At 43.8% G+C, this 21043-nt stretch overlaps 1 long non-coding RNA gene across 4 annotated transcripts; it reads left to right on the top strand.

Moving 5' to 3' along the window:
* Positions 1 to 1740: 1740 nt before the first annotated feature.
* LOC109451149 (uncharacterized) lies at positions 1741 to 19928 on the top strand. 4 transcript variants are annotated; one of them, XR_002137925.3, is made up of 7 exons: positions 1741 to 2446; positions 4809 to 4879; positions 7573 to 7799; positions 8458 to 8608; positions 9390 to 9476; positions 16383 to 16621; positions 16756 to 17275. It is a non-coding gene; the product is annotated as an uncharacterized LOC109451149 (long non-coding RNA). The 4 variants fall into 4 exon arrangements; XR_016019172.1 differs by lacking the exon at positions 7573 to 7799 and adding an exon at positions 18560 to 19928 and having other exon boundaries at positions 1742 to 2446; positions 16756 to 18029; XR_016019173.1 differs by lacking the exon at positions 7573 to 7799 and having other exon boundaries at positions 1750 to 2446; positions 9390 to 9524.
* Positions 19929 to 21043: the final 1115 nt, after the last annotated feature.

Genomic DNA, 21043 nt, shown 5'->3' with positions numbered 1-21043 from the left:
ATATATTTTGAATGAGTGACCAATATATAGTGTAGTTTCTCCCATTGCCAGAAAACATGGATCTATGAACAGAAACGTAAAAGTAGGAAAGGAATCTCTAGTATTTCACCCAATGTTCTACTTTAAAAATGTTTACTTCTCATTCCTGGAACTCTGCTGGTTTAACAGCTGTAGAACTAAGAACAAAATCTCCCACCAAGGAAACACAACCATGTTTCCAGTGAATTGGATATAAAGATTGTCACCTACAATTTTAGGCTCCTCATTCCACTGGGTGCTGTTGTTTACTTGAGGTAAACCTGCCTCCATTTCTGACCTTGGACCTACACAGTTCAGAGATGTTCATTCTCTGGGTGATGAATATCTCCTGTGAAATCATTGCTTGTGTCGCCCTCAAAACGGATGAACATTCTGAAGACTTTTTAATCAGTTAGGTACTTTGTACCTTATCCTTTTTCCTGTAAATATGATTCAATAAAATACTTAAAATTTCAGAGAAAGTTGAGTTTACTACATGGGCGGGAATTTTTTAGAGCCATGTGTATATTTAATTAGTATGGCACTATGTTATGTGAATAGTCTAACACATGGCCTATTTTATTCATTGGTATAGATTATTTTTATGATGAACCTGTTAGGACCCATTTTGCCCTAACACATGAACAGGGTTATAAGGTAGTCAGACACAGGACAGATATGTTTCAATAGAGAGTGGGGTTTGGAAAAAGTCTAGGGCATGTGACACCACTGTTTTTAGAAGAATAAAAAGCCTAGCTGTAGAAGAGAAACCCTGGGTGTGCCATAACATGGGCACGTAGGGACTTGGAGAGGAAATACTCAAAAGGAGCCATGAGAAGGAGGTAAACTTCAAACTTCACTTGCCCAAATACATGGCCCCACCATTAAGGAACAGTGTAATCTAATAGAAACTCCATAGATACCTGAGTTAGGAAAGAAAATCCTTGTCCAAAGACTGCCAGAGCTTCAAGGAGAGCTCATAATGTCATCACTGCCTTCAGCTAGACCATGCTTTCCTCATCTGCAAAATGGGGGCTTAAAAATGAATCAGGACACCTATTCTGTTTCTTAGTCTCACGAGTTTAATATAACACTTAATTGAACCCTTTGATCATCTCAAATAAAGATGCATAAATTTATGCAGGCTATTTCTTTTGAAGAAGTGGAAACAAAACATACTCTCAATCATTATTCTTCAAATTTTCCAATTAAGGCACTTAATAAAAGAAAACATATCCTACTGCCCAGACTAGGGGCCAAACCTCGATTTTGGTCTTAGCTCTGCAGTAATTTGTTGTGTGACCTTAACCAAGTCACTTCCATTCCAAGGAACTTTATTTTGTCTACAGACTTACAAGATAAAATGTCATTCCCCCTGTGATCCCTCCCAGCTCAGGATTTAGTGATGTGGGGTCATCTGCCATAACTTGTTTCAGCCCTCACAGTGATTTGTTCATGGATGTCTTGTCTCAGAGTTAGGAAGATGTGGATAGCTTCTCCTGGCCATTTGTTGTAGAGGAAATGAAAGGCACAAAATGTGGAAATATAAATTATGAATATTGTGATTTAAATAAAATAGTATTTGATACACTCTCTCTCTATACCCACTGAAACTCCCAGGCCTCTTCTCAGCCCCCACCCCCAAACTTATCCCCCGAGTTAGGGGACAGTTCCATTGGATTTGGGATAACCTGGTGAGGGCTCTGCCTACAAAGTCTGCATGAAGTGGAAGAGTCTCCAGGATACAATGGGGTTTGGCAGTCCTCCAAAAGACCAAGACAATGTTTAAATAGTGGTCAGAATAGCATGTACTAAGAATTTTTTTTTTCCATTTATGCTTAGGACTGTCAAATAGAATTGTGTCATTATCGGTAAAATTCAATTTAGCAAAACAATTTATATAAATTCAATTAACCTGAAATATACACATTTTACATGTTTTCTACATCATGTGCATGTTTGGTAGGGTAGGTATTCATACAGAGTATGACTATATTCCTACTCATAATGCCATATTCCTAGGAGAAGTCCTGGAATTTTGTACTACATCTGTTCATTCTAGAATCCATGAAAAATCTGTCCCCAACATACCCAGTACCATACTAACCACTGACTTAGGAAGCAGCACAGGGCACAATAGGTTGATACGCATTTTGCAGTCGAGAAAATCAAGGCAAATACCGGTTCGTAACTTATTTTGTTAAGCTCATAGAAAATACGAAGTAAAGTTCAGGAGCCCCCAATCTTTGCTTGTCAAAGAGAAAGCTGCCAATGAATATTTGTGAGTGAGTGTAAGGAGACAAGAAAGTGTTTGCATTACTGGATTACACTGCCTCCCAAAGAGCAGCATAAATACTGAGACTGGAATGGCAAACAGCATGCTCTACTGACTAGGAGCATCGTTCTTGTGCCGTGAAAGGGACAGCAGGTAAGTCCTGTTTTCTTATTTACTGGTTTTGAAGCAACTTCCAAAGTCTATAAATTGTCAGCCCAATTTCTTCCAGCTTCTAAATTACAGAATACGTTGTGATTGAAGTTGTTACTGCTGACCCTGATTTCCATTTATTTATAAATAAAAATGTCGTTTAGTATTATGACATATAACATTTTATGTTGTATATTTCTATTAAAATAAACTGTTTTATTTTACCATAATATCTGTTATATATAAATTATATAGAAATGCATGGCATATGCTCTGTTCTAATGAGATATTTTATAATAGCTCCTTCTATATGCCAGGTACTACGCTGGTGCTCAGTCACCAAACATGGTTAAGACACAAGTTCCTGATCTTGAGAAACTTAACAGCCATGTTGAAGTTACGGAAATCTTTTAAAATTTTTCTTTTGTTAAAATGCAAAGAGAAAGTCTTTGTTTATCAGAAATGTTTTCTAGACTCTTTAGAGGTAAAGGGACATAATGTCTGCAACTTACTCTCGAACAGTTCAGAAAAAAAAAATATATATATATACATACATACATATGTTATAGACATGTATGTGCATGTACAGATATATGTGTATATGTGTAAATAAATGTGTATGTTTGTGTGTACGTAATACAGAAAAATGTTAACATTAGGGGAATCTGAGTAAAGGCTATATAGCATTCATTCTCTATGAGGCAATATTTCACTCAAAGGAAGAAAATTGTTTTGGGGGGCAAAAACATCTTGCTTTTTTTCCATGTAAAGCTCAGCTATATATGTAGTCTATAAGCAGATATACAGTATATCTGTGGTATTAAAATGGCATGGGAGAAAGCAATTAGGGAAACAATGTCTAACAAGGGCTCTTGGAGGGGGCACTCATGAGAAAAAGGTTGAGAGACACTGGTATACAGAAATTCTTTAGCCTCTTTTTGCACCTTTTCTGTAAGTCTGAAATTATTTCTAAACAAAAAATGCAAACATTGCGACGTGACACTGCTGGAAGAGTTTCGGGAGCACAGATGAGGCAGCCCTGCAGGGTTGAGTGTGGGCAGCTCTGGGTCAGGTGGTACGGGACCTGAAGGTGACATTTGCCCCAAAGTACCCCACCCTGAAGGTGACATTTGCCCCAACTCTTGAAGGAGAAACATGAGTGTTTGGGGTAGATAAGTACACTGCCTAATCCCAAAAAACCTCTGAGGAAGATTAAATTCTCTATCATTTAGTTATACTGTCTAGCATGTTTTGCCATATTCTAATGAGATACAAATTGATAAGCCACATCGTTTCTAGCATAAGTCTTAAAATTAAATAACAATGCTTTGTTAGGCAGAAGATCCAACTTCAAAAGTTTCTAAACATATGGTAGCTTGAGGGAAAACAACTGTCTGTGCTCTAGGATTCACTGGTTATCCAAACTTTCAGTCCCTGAGGGGATGTTTCTAGACTCATGACTTAAGGGTTTGGGAAACCCTTTGGGGTTTTGGAGAGGGAACGTGCCATCCTGTGAAATTTGCCTTTAGCTCCAATGTTGCACTGGGTCAGGAGGCCTGAGAGAGGCAGAGGTGGCTTGCACATTCCACAGCGGCAAACCCTGCCTTTCTGTCACTGGAAACCCGATACTGAGCTGTGGAAACGCACAGAGTCAGAAAGCATGCTGTGAGAAGGGGTGCAGAAAGGGGCAAACCCTGGAAAAAAATGTACTTGTCTCCCCACGACAGTTGCCTTTTGTTTCAACAAATAATTTGAGGAGAGAACAAAAAACAATTGTTTGCTTAATGCCAAGCCACAAGAACATGGAGACTTTCTAGCCCCAGTTAGGAGGATTCCTTGTCTCAAGCATTTCTGATGATTCACCTTCTCGTCCTACAGACCAAGGTGACACAGAAAGCACCCACTGTCCCCAGAGCCCCTTTCACTGGGCAGGGGCCACCTCACTCATTCATAACTCAGTAGGACAGGAGTCCAGAGAGTGCCAGGTTGGGCTCAGTCAGAGTGTGGCTGTGATGGGGTGGGGTGGCCTGAAAACAAGTCATTAATGCACATAGATGTCCTGACTGCCAGTTGCTTGTTTTCTTGGCCAGAAGAATCTGCAAAAAGAGTACAAAACCTTGTGTTCAAAAGTTTTGGAGTTTATAACATATACAGACTCATACACACATACACACATGCCCAGAAACACACAAACTGCTTGTGATACATACATTTGGTGCCAACATAAACAGATCCCTGGCCAAAAACCATGTTGGTTAGCAACTGGCCAATAAAGTGTTTAAAGTTAGAGGCCAACAAAAAAACCCAAATAGTGGTGTTTTTCCTAAACTTGAAGTCACCAGTCAGTGTTGCTGTTTCTTTCCAGAATGGTTTTCTAATATCTTCACTCAGGAAAGATCCTGTCTGCAAAGAGGCCCGTGACAGGTTTGCTATTAGGTGAGTTCATTACCATAAATCCATCCAAGGTGAGTTCCAATAACAATTACAAGGCCATCAAGCCATGAAATCCAATGGCCGCTTTGAATCTGTGACCAGTGCCAGTGAAAAGGAAGAGAGAGGTTCTGGGTTTCTAGAACTGCCTGCTCTCCCAAGTTTATGGAAGCACTGAGGCTCTGAAGGAGGAAGGAACAGCTTATCTGGCCAGCCAACTGGCCCCTGGAAGAACAGGCCAGGGAGGAAGTGTGTGCTCTTCCCCCTGAAACTTCAGAGTCCACCCCAGCACCATGTAGAGTGAGCACGTCATCCTAGGGACACATACACATGCCAGGGATGACCCTCTTCCCCAAAGCTCCCACCTTCAGGTGTTAAATGCCCCTTCTACCTATAAAGGCTATTTCCAGGAAAGGACTGATGTCCATTATTTACTACTTAGTCTGAATAGATTTAAGTCACTGTTATCAAGGCATAGGATCTGTTGCACTTGAACTCAGGCCTAGCAGCCTTGACATCTGCTAGAAGAACCAAAGTCCTTGGCCAGCAAATGGGAGAAGATTTGGTAGGAATGAGGAAGGGCAGTCTTTCTCAAAAGCTGTTCCCACTGCCTGCACGTTCTTCCCTCTCAGCCTTCAGATCTCAGCCTAATTCTCCATTCCTAAGGAGGTCAAATCCCGACAAGATGGTCTCTTGGTACCATATACCTCTCCTTAGCCCTTAGTGAAGTCAAGATCCATGCCTATGCTGGGTCACCATTCTCTCTCACGTGCCTAGCACAGTGTCTGGCATATAGAGCATTTCAATGAATGCTGAATGAATAAATCAATGAATGGTTAAATGAAGGCATGGATAGATGGATGGATGGATGGATGGATGGATGGATGGCTTACAGAATGCTAATACAACTCCATCTCGGCCCTGTCCATCTTCTTATGATCTTGCCTTCCTGAGAACTTGGTTGCATCAGCGCAAAACTAAAGAAGCCCAGTCAATAGGTGATGGTGTTACTGGATGCTCATGATGAATTACAGCAGTAGCAACTGAGAAAGGCCAAGAGAGCAACCAAAGAGAAGGGCTAGGAAAATAAAAGGCAGAGAAGGGAAAATAGAGAGGTTGAGAGGTGTGCAGGAAAAAAAAAAAAAAAAAAAACAGACCACAGGCAGCTGGAGGAGAAAGGCAGAAGCTTTGGGGACCTAAAGGAAAAACAGAGAGAAGAGAGGCAGTGAGATTAGCAGTGGGGAGGGGGAGGCAGCTGCGAGCGGGAATCATAGAAAAAGAATGTGTATCATCAGGAAAACAAAAATGATAAGGGTTTCTCTAATAGGACTGTAGGGAGGTGAAAGTTGAAAGTGGGAGGCTTGTAAGAGGAAGAAAAAGGAGGTGCAGAATCTTAACCAGCAAAAATTAAATAGCAGAGAAAGAGAAAAACAAGACTAGAGAAAAATGCTGGCCCTGAAAGCTGCAGAAGGGGTGCCCGGTGTGAGAGAGCCAAAGCCACAGCCGCTCTGCCAAGGGAGGAAACCTTAGGAGACCCTCCTAGCCAGAATCTTGAAGTCTCAGACTTTTTCCACCTTATGAGCTGTAAATTGATCTATTCAGTTAGAGAAACCTGGTTTTTATTGAGTAATTTCCTCTGAACGACCTCCAGTTCTGAAAATGTCCCCAAAGTTCTCTGACTCCCACTTTGGGTCCCCACGTCAATGCCATCCATGCCCCTAAATCACAGGGAGACAGCCCCCACCGCCCTTGCTGCTCCTCAGGTCCCTTGGCTAATCCTGATATGGCACTGGGTCCTTCTTGGTACGGAGACCTCAGATCTGTTTGTTCTGCCGGCCAGGTCCCAGCATGCACCTCACTGAGCTCCCCTCCAGACAGCAGCTCAGGAGCCCCCAGCCACGGAAGGGATTTCTAACTGGTCCCAAGCCACGTCCTCCGCCTGGCCTCAATATCAAGGAAATTTCTCCATTTTTCTTCTTAGCCCTCAAATAGGGCCTCTTGCAGATGCAAACAAGGGGCTCTTTATAGGGAACATTGTCCATCACTTGCTTTTACATTGCATCTTTTATGCCAGCACCCCTCAAAGCATTTTCACAGACAAGTGTCATTGTCTCCGCCTTACAGATGGCACCAAGAGGAAAGCACAGAAAGTTAAGTGGTTCAACGAAGGTCACTCAGAAAGTCAGAGCAGAGGTGGGAACAGAACTCAGAGCTCCCTGCTCCCAGGCATATCACCTGCTCACTCCCAGGCCTAGCTGGATACAGTCAGCCTCTGTGAGTGCCCTTCCCACACTCCAGCAGCAGGCCAACCCCCCCGCCCTCCCTGTTCTTTTCCACCCCCCCTTATCTTTGCTACTTAAAGCTTAGAAGTGAAACTCCATCTTCCTAACCAGTATGGCACAGATCTTTGGATGGAAGGGGCCATCTTGCAAAATCAATTGAAGGCCGATGGACTTGCCAAGACCCACTAGGATGGGAGGGAGGTCTGAGGGCCGCCTCAGGAGGTAAGATGCAGGCGTCAGGCTCAAAAAGCAATTACATTACCTGTGTGGCTGAGGTTTTACTGCTTGCTCAATCTGAAAGTTAGCAAAGTAGTAATCAATGAAAAGGAAATATAATTGAGAAGATTAAAAGCTGAGGGTGGGTATGGACTGGGGAGGGAAGTGATTGCTAAAGAGGTCCATTTGTATAATTCAAAGGTCGATGCCTCTCATTAAACTCACATCTCCAGACACTCAGGGGATGAAAGAGAATCTCTCCATGCTGACTGGCTGACACCTAAGAGTTTCCTCTGGCCACTTTCAAGGGCAACGTGAGGCCAGAGCAACAGAAGAAGCTGTTGGAAAGAGAATTTAGGGGAATCCATAAGCAAAAGAACATTTGGAGAACTGAAACACAAAACCAGTTCTTCTGACCCTTTTAAAAGGTACACCCAAGTTTCTTTTAGACTCTTAGGACTTACTCACATGATCTAAATGCAAGCTGAATGGATGCCCAGGGAAGTGCTAGACTGGCAAGGCCTCCCATTCTTTGTTTATATTCACACCCACCTCCCAACACACACACACACGCTTATCTTTTCATGGAGTGCATGTGTTTCTTCATTTTAGGATCAGTAATGGGCTCTGGATGATACCACATGTTTATTTGCAGAACTAGCAACTGCATCTTTATCTGAGAAAAGTGACGCGCTTCTCCCCCATGCTCCTCCGTGGGAAGGAAGATACATACGGGAGTGTGTGTGTATCTCCCTGTGAACCGAAATGGTGGGGCCTGTGGTCCAGAAGCCGGGTCACTGTGCCTCCCAGGACACAGGCACCAGAGCAGACGCTGGCATGATCTGCCTTCTTCCCTTGCCGTTTTTGCTGTGGTTGCCGACAAAAAGATGTCCAGTATATCTGGGCCTCCCTTACCCTTCATTTCCTCTTCTGTGTTTGCTGCCTATATCAGGAAACCCTATAAGTGTGTCTTGGAGACCACAGGATACAGATTTAGCAAATGTATTAGTTCACTATTGCTGCCTATCATATCATCACAAACCTAGCAACTTAAAACAACATCCATTTTCCGCTCATGGTTTGCAGGAGTCAGGAGTCTTGGCACAGTATGGATGGAGTCTCTGCTCAGAGTCTCACACAGCTCACATCAGGGTGTCGGCCAGGCTGCCATCTCTCCTGAGGCTCAGGGTCCTCCTCCGAGCTTTTCCAGGTGTTAGCAGATTCCAGTTCATTGCAGGTAGGATCAAGGTCCATGTTTTCTTGCTAGCTGTTAACTGGGGCTCTCCTTAGCTCCTGAAGGCTGACCACCATCCCCTGCCAAGTGGCCTTCTCTACAATACAGCAGTTTTCTCCTTCAAGGCCAGCAGAAGAATTCTCTGTGGCTTCAAATCTCAGGCTTCTGTTTCTGACCTCTAGGCCCAGATTTCAAAGGGCTCATGTGGTTAGTTCAAGCCCACCTACATAATCTCCATTTTGACTGACTCAGAGTCGACTGATTGTTGACCTTAACTACATTTGCAAAAATCGCTTTTGCTATGAAATGTAACATAATCACGGGACTGATGTCCCATCATAATCACAGGTTTCACCCACACTCCAGGAGAGATGATACAAAGGCAAGGGTCACTGAGGGGCGTCAAAGAATTCTGCCTAACACAACAAATAAAAAAAGCAGATGCCCAGTTAAATTTGAATTTCAGATAAGCAACGAATAATTCTTTCCGCAGAATTATGTCCCGGACAATATTTGGAACATACTTGTACTTACATATTGTCCAACCTTTATCTGAAATTCTAATTTAACTGGGCAACCTGTATTTTATCTGGCAACCACAGACGCCGAGCCTCGGAGCCTCTACTTCACAAAAAGGCTGAGATTGGCCTGCAGTAGGCGAAGGTATTTCCTTTGTGAAGCAAGCAGCAGTAGAACTTTCTTCAGCTGGGGGCCCTTTCGTGATAAGAGAAGGCCTCTGTGGCCTTATTTCTGCAGCATGGCTTTCTCTGCTTCTCTCCCCCAGCTCCCTCAGCCCACAGCTGTCAACACCCTGCAAGCACACGGAGAGCAATTGCTGTTCCCAGGCCATGTGCAAACGCAGGCCCCCAAGGTCAGCCACAGAATCTCACTTGCCTGGAATCACAGCCTGGTGGGTGGGGTAAGGAATCGGGAGGGGAGTTTGGGGGACAAGGGGAGGCAACAACAACCCCAGGCCCTCTACTCACTCAGCTCTGGGTAGAAAATTCCTGCCCCACAGGCGCTCTTGCCCTTGAGATGGGTCATGCAGGCTCTTTGGACCGTGGAAAGTTCCCGTCATCAGCAGAGGGGCTTCCCTTGCGAGCAATGCTTGGCTCTCCTCATGGCTGCTCCAAATCCTTGCCAGCAACACTTCAAACTCTGGCCAGCCCAGTGTTACATTTTAACAGGCCAGGCCCTCTTCGCCTGATCCTAGGATGGGTTATTCTTTCCAGTTTTCACTAACAAAAATCCCCTTTTATTTGGACACTCAAGTGGCCTCTAGGAACGAGGCTTTCATGAGTTGCCAAAAATGTTCGGATGCAGCAACATTTGTGTGTGTGGCCAATTACCTCGGTACCTCTGGGGCTGAGCCCACAGGCCTTTCTCAGGCAAAATTCCTTGACCCTTCAGCATACCCCCACCCTTTTTCCTGAACTCTGTTTGCAAGAGGAGGCCCTGAGCAGCTGTAGATGGGCTTATTCATGGAGTTCTTACTCTTATGAAATCAATCTGAGTGGGGAGAGTGATTTATATGAACACTAGTCAATGCATTATTAGAATTAATATCATTATTTCGCTGCTTCCCTTTTTAGGTTTTCCTCTCATACATCAATTTAGTTCGATAAGATTGGGCTGAGTTTTGGCTGCACACAGACTAGAATGTTCTGCCTTGTGGGAGCAAAGGGCCGTTGTCGAGTTCAGACAATGCCTCCATTGTTTTCTGATTTATGGAAAGCTCAGGTTTTGCTAGTATTACATGTACTTGTTGATGTTTTGCAAAGCAAGGATTAGTGAGATTGTTCTGACCCGAAAGCTATCCCCATACAGCATTGGTTTCTCAGAGTCTCTAGCTGGTTGTGAGTTGCCTTTTCCATATCCAAGTAATGGCCACGGAAAGGGTGGGTAGGTGTTTTTATAATCATTCTTTCTTTCCATCGTCATATTGGGCCAAAACCCACTAACTTATCTCCTGTCTGCTCTGAGTTTCCTAATGCTTGCAGAAGAACATCTCTGTGAGTCCTTTCTTTTCACCATCATACTTACTAAATACCTTGGTGGTACCATCTGTCTTTGTGATGGACGCCATCCCATTGCTAAGCCAGCACGGACTGTAACCTTGCATCCGAAGCCCATGAATATAGGCATGTGGGGCATCTCCACGGGCATTTGGATATGCTGTGCCATTGACCTCTTCGTGCACCTCAGGCAAAAGGTTCCCTCCAACACCTGCTTCTCAGAAACTTGTTGCAGAAGACATCACCAGGGAAGGCTGAGATCTTTTTCGTACGAGCAGGACAATATCAGAAATGCTTAGACATTAGTCTGCACTATGAGATCAGAACAGGCTGATGTATGCTCAAGTCCAATCACGTTCATTTTGCCCTTCATCTGCTTCACCCACCACATCTTCAACCTTGCATGTGCGGCCCACCTGCTCACCAGAGCCTTCCCAGAGTTCTGTGCAACGGCTTTTGCTGTCCATACTTCTTGCCTGGGGATTCCTCTGCCCCTTCTCCTCTTTGTTCTGAAAATGAAACAGGAGAACAGGGTACTTTCCCACGGGCATATGCACCTACTGCTAGGAGGAACTTGGATGTTAACCCCTCTAAGGGTGGCCAAAAGCCTGGTGGTGCTTTGTTTGATTAAATCTAGCAAGAACCAAGCAAGAAATTGAAGTTTAAATAAGCCTTAAAGAGATGGGGCTTCCAAACCCAGGGTCTTAACATATAACAGCCATTCACTGTTGAATCAACTGGATTTGATATTGATGAGCTTTTCTGTTTTAAGAGAAATTACTAAAATAAAACCTTCCCTAAATGAAAGCGTTCCCCAAATAAGGGATTATTGCTGCATCCTTCGTGGCAATCCCATGTCAGAGCTACATAATGAGCCCTCCCTGCCCCAGTACTTGGACCTGAGGATTCTCAGAGCAGACTCAGTTTTTCTGAAAACATAACACGCCTACCAGCGAGCACAGCACACTGTACCATTATTGCTCCCCCAACCCCAATTCACACACCTTCTCTGGCTAACACATGCCAAGTCTATTTCTTCCAAGGGAGGATATTATAAAGGGAAATGAATCAAGAAATGGCTTTTGGAAACAGAAAAGACTCTTGAAAATGTTGGCACTGGAATGCATGCCTTTGAGACAGCAATCAGAGGTGGCAAAAGCTTTGCTGGTGGTGTTACAAGTTAGGAGCACTCTCCCTACCTTGTAACTCCATGTTCTAAGGCACTAGGGTTCATCTCATCTAGGTCATTAGCACAGTATTCTGGGAAGCTGGCTGACACACTATTAGCCCCATTTGACATACGCCAAAACTGAGGCTCTAGGAAATTAGGTGGCCTGTCCTAACCCCCAACGGTGTGAACTAAAGCCAGCTTTCTTGTTCTCCTTTTGAGAAATGCTGTTCAGAAGGAACATATTTTTCTAAATATGCTCTTATTAACATATCCTTCCAACCCGGCTGTGAAGTCCTCGATAATGATGACAAAGACAGGATGATGGTGATGATGACACTGGTGACCATTACAATGACCCACTACCTTTCAAGCCATGTATTATGCTTGAATTTGATTTAATCTTCAATATGCCCCTGTCAGTTAGGGTAATAATATTAGCCCCATTTTATGAATTAGGGGGGAAAGGCTCAGAGATGTTGATTAACCCGCCCAAAGTCACACAGCTAAAAGACAGACAATCTCTGCCTTGGTTGGACTGTGCTGTGTGTGCTCTTTACTGTTGGATTGCACTGAACCAAACACCTGGTTAGAAAGGCTAGGCTGATTGTTTTCATGTCTCTTTCCCTTAAAAGCTCACACTTTCTTTGTCCTCATTTCTCACAGTAGGCATTTCCAACTGTTGGCCCATTTAACATTTCGTATTGTGCACTGACTGATACCAACACAGGGCTGACCATCTGGAGCACAATGCATGGGGTGCAAAGGACGGCAAAACGTAAAGTTTCTCTTCCTCTCTCTCTCTATCTCCCCCCATTTGAGGCTCAATATTGTCCTTCTTCTGGTTTATCACAGATAACACAGATCAGGGCCACTAAGAGACATCTACTTACTTACATCTATGAATCTCATTGTAAATGATGCACCTTATATATGATGCAGTCTTAGCAAGGTTTGCCCCAGAAAAGCTAAGAGAATGTATTATAGAAGTGTGTAGTCATGCCTCAACTACTGGAAATGTTCATGGGTCATTCTGGATAATGATTCAGCCTTTTCTGAGATAGTGTGGTTGTTCAGTGAAATCAAAAAGCTGTGTTCATCTCTTACCTCTGAAACACACTAGCTTTTAAGTAACTTTTTGTTTCATGTAACTTCAGGCAGGTCACTTACTTTTACTGAATGTATAATACTTCCTCAGCTATAAAATAAGGATGATGCTATTCTACTTTCAGCTGCTATGAGAATTAAAATACGCCTGTTCTGGGAAAGAGTAGGCCCTAAACAAATATTGCCTCCCCTTTTGGAATGGAATATATAGAATATAATTTAGTTTTATCTCTGAGATGCTAGCTCATATAAACTGTAATTATCAACTCGTAGACTGTGTCTCAACATAGTGAGGCACTCAGAGGTTACTGAGCCTGGCACTAAGCACTACAACTCACTTGTACGGACCAGCTTGTGTGGCTTTACTTTGACCCTTGGGATGTTCTCAAGGGCTGGGGAGTCTAAGTGTGATGGATGGTCCAGACTGCTAGGTTGATGTTTCATCTCTTTGCCCCAGGCATCACGTACCCACTCTGCTGGTGTTACCCCAATTTGTATTTTGCCCGCTCTACTCCTCTGTCTTCCAACGACACTTTTCATTGCCCTCATCCCCTCTCTTCTTCTGATTTTCTGCTTTCGCCTTTTGCCTCCTTTCTTCCAGACATTTCAGTCTTAAGTACCAGGAGACTTGGCTTGTATTACTGCTAACTGTTCCAATCAAGGGCCCAGCAAGAAACAGATGATACACCCAAGGAAGATTTAATTCAAAAACTATTTACCAAGTGTGGACAAAATGTACCACACAAGGGATAGTCCAATACTGTAGGTCTAAAAACAAGGGAGTTGTTACCACCTCTAGGCCCAAAGAGGTGAGGGAAGGGGACCTGGAACTTAACTTCTAGAACCTGGAAGGAAAGTGTCATAAGGAGAGACCCCATGGGAAAGGAACAATGATCTCAGTTGAGAGATCCGGGGAATAAATACCTCAGACCTGCTCTCTTCCCTCCCTTCCATTTCCTGCAAGGGTTTCCCATTGGAGAAACCTACATGAGAAGCCACAGACCAAGATTTCCAGGGACGAGAATGGGGTAAAGAAGGGTAGAAGGTCTGGAGGGTCACAGACACCAAGAGAGATTGCCTTCTTCCGATCATGAACCCAGCAGTCACACATCATCAACCTTTTTCAGCAGCATTTAACTCTCTTTTGTGTCTGGACTCCCCACCATGCTAGAGAGCCAGGAGTCCTGGGTATGGGTGATGGGGAATGATTGGGGTGTGGCTGTCATTTTATACAGACTTACAGGCCAAACTGTGTTTTCAGTCTTCGTTCCATTTTCCTTCCTTTCTTTAATTTACTATCGCCTGCTCTACATTTTATGGGGCTATTTTAAGCATACACAGGAGATCTTCTTGCCATACACAGGGAACAATCAATGTTCTCACTTAATAATTCATTCTTTCATTAAATGCCCCAAGTAATTAAATAAAACATGAATAAATTCCAAACTGATATTTGCTAAAGTTTTGTTTCTAGAGATTTTACCTGTTGGAGGGCATGCTGGGACCATTATTCATTATGATGAACAATGAAACAAGGAAACTTTCACAGCGTAGAGTCACATAGTATTAACTTGGTTCTAATATTGATCAAATGCCTACTAAGCGCTAGAGATTTTATAGACATCACTGCCCACATGGAAGTAGCCCTATGAAGTTTTTAAAAACTCAGATTCACAAAAGCTCAGTGTCTCACCCAGGATCACAGCAGGGAGAATTTGACACTGGGTTGGTCTGGCACCAAAGCCCTGCTCTTTCTACTACTCCCCAGCTTTCTAACACTTCTATGGGGAAGTAGGTGATGCAGAAAAATATCCTAATAACTCACAGAATTTTCCGTATTTCAGTGCATGCATGCATATGGGTGGGAGTATGAGAAACAAGTGTGGATTTCAGAAGCTTAGGAGACCACCTCCAAAGAAAGTTCTAAAAGAATGGGAGTGAAGATGGGGAGGAAACTGGCAGAAAATAGGATCTTCTGCTCTTCCCTCATTCCCCTGAGCATCCTTCCCCTGAAGAAGTTCAGCCAGCAATTTTCCACAGGCCACAATGTTTGTCTAAGTTCTCCAAAGAAGCCCACCCGCACAGGATGCAATCATGTCCTTGGTTCTGCTATGAACCATTCGGGGGCACAACCACTCCTGAAAGGGCTTTCCCATTAGTATTGGGGTCACACTCCTTTTTAATCATTTGTTTCTTTGATGACCTCCCTGTCAGCATGTTCTGATTGTCTCACATCATCATAAACTTCCTTACTTTATCATTAGTCTTGTAGAAGGTGGGGATTGATGCTAAGTGTCCCCGAAGTCTTCTGAATGTTAGGATAGTCCTGTTCCTTAGGGATGGGATGTATATGGATTCCCCCAACCCTATCCGCTCCTCTTCCTACTTATCCCCTCTGGAATAATGGCCTCATCAGTCCCTTTGTGGTCTCAGTAACCCTTGACTCTTGCCCCTCCCTCCTACCCACATCAATGCAGTCATCAAGTCCTGTTGGGTCTGTGTTGTAAATCTCTTCCTACTTCTCTCTCACAATGACCACCATAGTTTAACACTGTGTAAAGATTTTTGAATGACTGAACAAAAGAACCATTTTGAGAGTGTCTCCTAACCACCCTCACTTCCTATCCATGTTCCACTGAGCCACTAGAGTTAACTTTGTAATATTGAGATTATCATTTCACGTCCTTATTTGAGGTACCTTCTAATGCCTGCCACTTGCCTAAGAGAATATTTCAAATATTCTAACATGACACAAAGGGGCTCCACCCTCTTTTTTCGGTGCTCCCTCCAGCCTACCATGCACTCTATATTCATGCACGCCTCTCTATTTGCGTTCCTAGTGTCCTCTCTACTCACAATGCCGTCATCCTACTTCTTCCATCCTCTTCCATCCTCTTGCAGTAGCACCACTCCATGCTCTTAACCACCACACTGTGGAAAGAAAGAATCCACGGGTCCACATTGGTTCAGTTAGCTATGGCTAGTGGAACAAGGCCACTCACTATGCACACTTATTATACATATGTGGATACATATGATAGACATGGCCAGTGGGGAGCACTCATTTGTGGGGGGTGGGCATGGAAGGGTGAACCATCATTAACCAGGTAGCCACGCCAAGTTATCTGCTGTATTTTCCTGTGTTGCTATAGGAACATAAAGAGGACAGACTCTCTGTTCATGAGCTAGTGTGGCACATAGGACCTAGGCATCCCGGAGACCTGTCTGCCAACTGGGAGAGGTTGAGGCAGGGGACTCACTTATTATATTGGTTAACGAACATGCTTTTCTTGTCATTCACGATATATAGAGACATAATTCTTTGCTAGTTCTTTCTGGCTCTAAATAACTCAGTCTTAAGTTACCATGCACACCTTGAAAGGAAGGAGCAGAGGGTTAAAGAGAGAAATGGTGGGCAACATCAGAGAAAGGGGGGGGCACAGAAATCAATGCACTTCTTGTAACTCTTTTCTCTTCCTTTCTTTAGTGGAACCACCCGTTAGAGTCACAGTACTCTAGAATATTTCAGATGTATTTTACCTGCAGAATCTTTTCTTCAAAAGAGATTCTAGTGACATTGTCTTAGTGAACCAGATAGAAATGGAGCTGTTTGGTGTGGGAGGCCTGAGAGCACTGCATGGCCTGCCCAAACCCCCCCTTCACAGCGTCCTGGGGAGCACCAGCCTGGAGCACAACTGGAAAGCCCCTGGAAAGGACCAGTATCAGGTAGGTCTGCCCACCAGAGAGGACGGAATCTCAACCAGGGCACAGGAGGCTTCATTACAAGCTCTGGTTGAGTTTTCTGTATTAGCTTTTCATCAAAGAATTCTAACAAAGCTGTTTTTCTTTTACCTTTGCAGGTCCCTTATTCGAGATGAGAAAATGGCTGTATCATTTGTGGCCTGCGTGTGTTGTGTCTGGTTCTCGTGGTTTGTTTTCCTGCTTTGAAAACGAAACTGTTCGTGGCTCAGAGATGGAAAGCAGACCACATTTTGTCAGCGAGGCCATTCGTCATGTCCCCCAGAGGGGGCTGTGAACTTCTGCAGCCTTGTGCTCTGCCAGCTCAAGGACCACCCATGTTGCTGAGCTCAGAAGGCCACCAGGCAGCACTGGGCATGAGGCTCTGCTATCCAGCTGGCCTGAGGCCTCAGCCAGCTCCCACCCACCCCTGGGGATGCAGGTCTGAAATAAACCGGTGTGACGGTCCTGGGAGATTAGAGTCTACCTGGCGGTCCAGGTCTCTCGCAGGGTGAATCTGAGGTAGGCTCAGGGTAAACTTGCAAAAATGTCCAGCGTGAACAGAGCTTCTCAGACATGCTTCAGAGCAGAACCCGGTGAGGAAATCATTTGCTCCATTAAAAGTTGTTTGGCTATGTTTAAGTTGAACTAGTTTTTTTCTGTTCTGCAGAAAGCTAGTTGTAAAATGCTCTGACATACAGCAAAGAACTTCTGTTAGCAAATGTCTGCACCTGCTGGGTGGGGGGAACCAAAGGAGGCATGCAGAGGCATCAGTGCAAAAAGAAGTTCCTGATGCAGCTGTCCCAGGCAGGCCGGCATTTCTCAGCAACTCTGTCAGACTCACCTGGAAACTTACTAAAGATGCCATAGTGGTCTGCAGTGGCCCACCCAAACCTTTGGGGCTGGCAGCCTGGAATCTGCATTTAAAACAAGTGTCCTGGATTATTGTTATGTAAATTCATACAAGTGGTGGGGGGGGCTCCGCCACTGGGGGGGGGTGGGGAGGGGGTAATGTTGATTACAGAGCTCCATGTCTGGGGAATGTCTGTCCATGTGAGCCCAGAAGGGTGCTCTGGTCTCCAAGGCTGATTAGCAGGGCCAAAGAAGACAATCCTGTTTCCTTTGCCAAGTTGTGTCAAGATTGGAGAAAATGAGCACAGAGCTCAAGCCTTCTGAATCCATAACAGACTGGGGTAAATATGCCATTTGGACCAGGAACAACAGCATAACACAGAGCAGGAACTAACTGTAATTGAGCTTAGTAAGGAACAAGTTGAGACTAGAGCCTGTATTTAAAACCTTGTTTCACTCTTACGTCTTTGTTCATTTTTATAGGAAGTAATGACTGACTCACACTACAATTTCAATGAAGAGAAAGCTATAGAAAAGGATGGAAGTATGTGCTTTCTCACTTTCTCTCATTTAAACCTATTGGATATACTGTCTTATTCATCTTAGACATATGCAGCCAAGGTAGCCTTCACCTAGGGGAGACTCCAGGTGTCAGGATGAATCGAGAGTATAGATGGGATTTCCCTTGCAACTGCAGTGATACCCAGTCCGCAATTTATCCTGACCCCAGAATTGATCTGACCTTTCAGGATTTCCCAGAATGGGCAGAAGTAGTCTCAACCCTTCAGTCTTCCTCTGGCTGACCCCTACCCAAGAGTGCCCTCCAACCAGGCCTGTGCTCCAGGGATTGGCTGGGTTACCAGTTGTCCCAGACCATTTGGTGCTTTGTCAGCTCCCACACTGGATGGTGACTCCTGAGTCAGATTTCCCGACTTCATGACTTCAGCATGTGTGGCCGAAGGGACTGAGCGGTCATGCTCCCCACAACATCTGGCATGCTCTGTCTCTTGGGTTTCATCTTGCAAATTTTCTAAGGAAAAAAAAATCCTAATTATCTCATTTCTTTCCCATTAGGTACAATGGTGAGCTTTGGTGGGAGGAGGAGATGCTGAAAAAAATTGCTCTTCCTTCTTCCTGTGCATTAACTGTCTTTGAAATCCAGTGATGAAGATGCATGTGGGAGGGAAGATGGGCTTTGGAAGGAAGACACATTCCAAGACCTACTGGCCTGAGCAGTCAGCTAATCATATGTTATCCACAAATGATTTATATTAACACAATCAGTATTCCTGGGGTAAGGGAATTACTGGCTATGGCCAAGTCTCTGTGGAAAAACAAAGACAGGGAAGAGCAAATGGCACAATTGGTGTGAAGAGAGAAAGAGGGATTAGAGAACAAGTAAATGATGAAATGGGGATTTAAAAAACGAAAGAGCTAGAGGGAAGAACCAGGAGATAATTCTCTACAATAATTATTATTTTTTTTTATTTCTACGATCATCCTCTTTTACTTTTAAGAGGAAAGATTTTTCTTCATTGTGGTAATACCCTCGAAGTGCTTCACTGCGTCATATACGTAGGAAACTGTTGATTTAGGAGTCTCTCTCTTTATGTCAGAACACACAACTCATAACCAATATTTGAAATTCATTGAGACTTGGTAAAGACTCAGCAAGTACCTAAAATGACCATTATGAATTTTTAAATAATTATCTTCACCGGTGAATGAAGTTGTGTGCTTTGGGGATAAAAAGAGAAGGGAAAGTGAGGCCATCATTAGTTTCCTTCTCTCTTCATTTTTATTACCCTTCATTTTGTTGAAAGAAAAATTTTTAGTTAGGATAAACACTACCAAATTCCAATTAGCACCCATATTCACATTTGTAATCATCGTCTTTGGGATCTTAATGCAGCCTTGATCTCATGCATTCTTGCCCGGTAACAGTATTTTCATGTAGTGAGGACTGAAAAATGTCTTTAAAATGGATACAGCCGATGTCCTTGGTCATCAACTAATAACTCAGCCTCAGTGCCACCTCCTGTTGCATTCTCCACTGAATCACAGGAGAGGAGCCTGAAAACACATTTCTCAGAAATCTGCCCCTGTATGGTTGTGGGGTAGAGTCTGCCTATCACGGGCCCTTGCACAAAGTTTGGAAGCCAGAGTTCCTGCATGAGTTCCAGGAAGACATGTGGTCAGTCAGCAGATGTGGGGATTTCCAGGCAAGCTCTAGAGAATCACCTGCTGTGGAGCGAAGGCCCCTGGCATTGGCTTCCTGGAGACTGCATAGTGACTTCCGGGCAAGCTCTTGAGAATTACCCCCTCCAGGGCTGCAGGCAGCTGAGATGAGCAGTGGCAGTTTCCCTGACCTGGGCTCCTCAGTCCTTCCAACAATTCTGTAAGCCTCTAATTCTCTGAATTAAAGACAGTACTGCTTATAATACCTAGAGTGTCTTCTGTTTCCCTGACCAAGCTCTGAAAAATGCAGCAAGCCATTGGAATGAGATGATATCATTTAGGGAAGGAGCATAAATAGAGAAGACAAGGAAGCGTGTAAGCTACTTCCTTCCTTCCCCTGCCTGGCCCTTTCTGACATGCTACTCTCCAGCTCGGTGGAGCCACTCCCAGTATCCAAGCCGGGTGGCTGGTAGACCACCTTGGATGCTCCTCAGAGTTAAACAACAATGGCACCCAGGACCAAAAGATACTCTTTCCTCTATTTAAAGAAACAGCCTTTACTTTAATAACCCTGCTTTACAGATTTCAAATGTTAATAGCACAACTTCTGGAACATATTGATTTAGGTTTAAAAGGAACCACCTGTGTCCACCATTCACTCAATGGAATATTCTGTAAGAGCAAAGTAACTCAAGTAGAAAAACAATGTTTTGGTCTCTTTAGTCTATCACTAATCTCAGCAAAATCGACTGTTTGCTCCTGAATACAGTCTCTGTAAACAAACAAACAAACAAACAAAAAAACATGATAAGATCACTAAAGGGAGGGGCTGAGCACTGCCCGCATATATAGACACTCAAAAAAATTGTCAACTGAATGAGTTTTTTAACTCACAGAGTGAATTCCAGGAGATATGGTTATCAGGGCAAAATGCTATCTCCTAGATGCAGAAAGAGCATTGAAACATTTTAACTCTTCCATGGGGGAGCTAACAACATCAAAAGACTTTCACCACCTGAACCTTTAAGAGGATTCAACTCCAGAGAATCTGAATTTCTGGGTCTCTAAGAAAGAAAGGAATGTGAAGCTATGTCTTTCTAGAACCACCCCCACACTTGCCCTAAAAAACTATTTAACAACACAGAAATGATTTCACAGGCATGCCTGCCAGAGAACCCAAATAAACAGTTCCATTTTCCAACAAAGGGAGTTATTTAAAATCTCCATGGAATACCATAAAAATCAATGTCAAGAACAACACAGGTAATATTTTGGACATGATCTCAGAGTACTGTTCCAAACTTTGTTTCTTCCTGTGGTGGAAAGAGAGCAGGACTCAGAAGCACTGAGTTGAAACCCCAGGACTGGCCTAGGGAAAAA

The sequence above is a fragment of the Rhinolophus sinicus genome, chromosome 16 (assembly GCF_057876585.1).
Source record: "Rhinolophus sinicus isolate RSI-liver-muscle chromosome 16, RSI-T2T, whole genome shotgun sequence".
Lineage (NCBI taxonomy): Eukaryota > Metazoa > Chordata > Mammalia > Chiroptera > Rhinolophidae > Rhinolophus > Rhinolophus sinicus.
The sequence above is the reverse complement of the archived record's forward strand: the minus strand, read 5'-3'. Positions and strand labels throughout refer to the sequence as shown.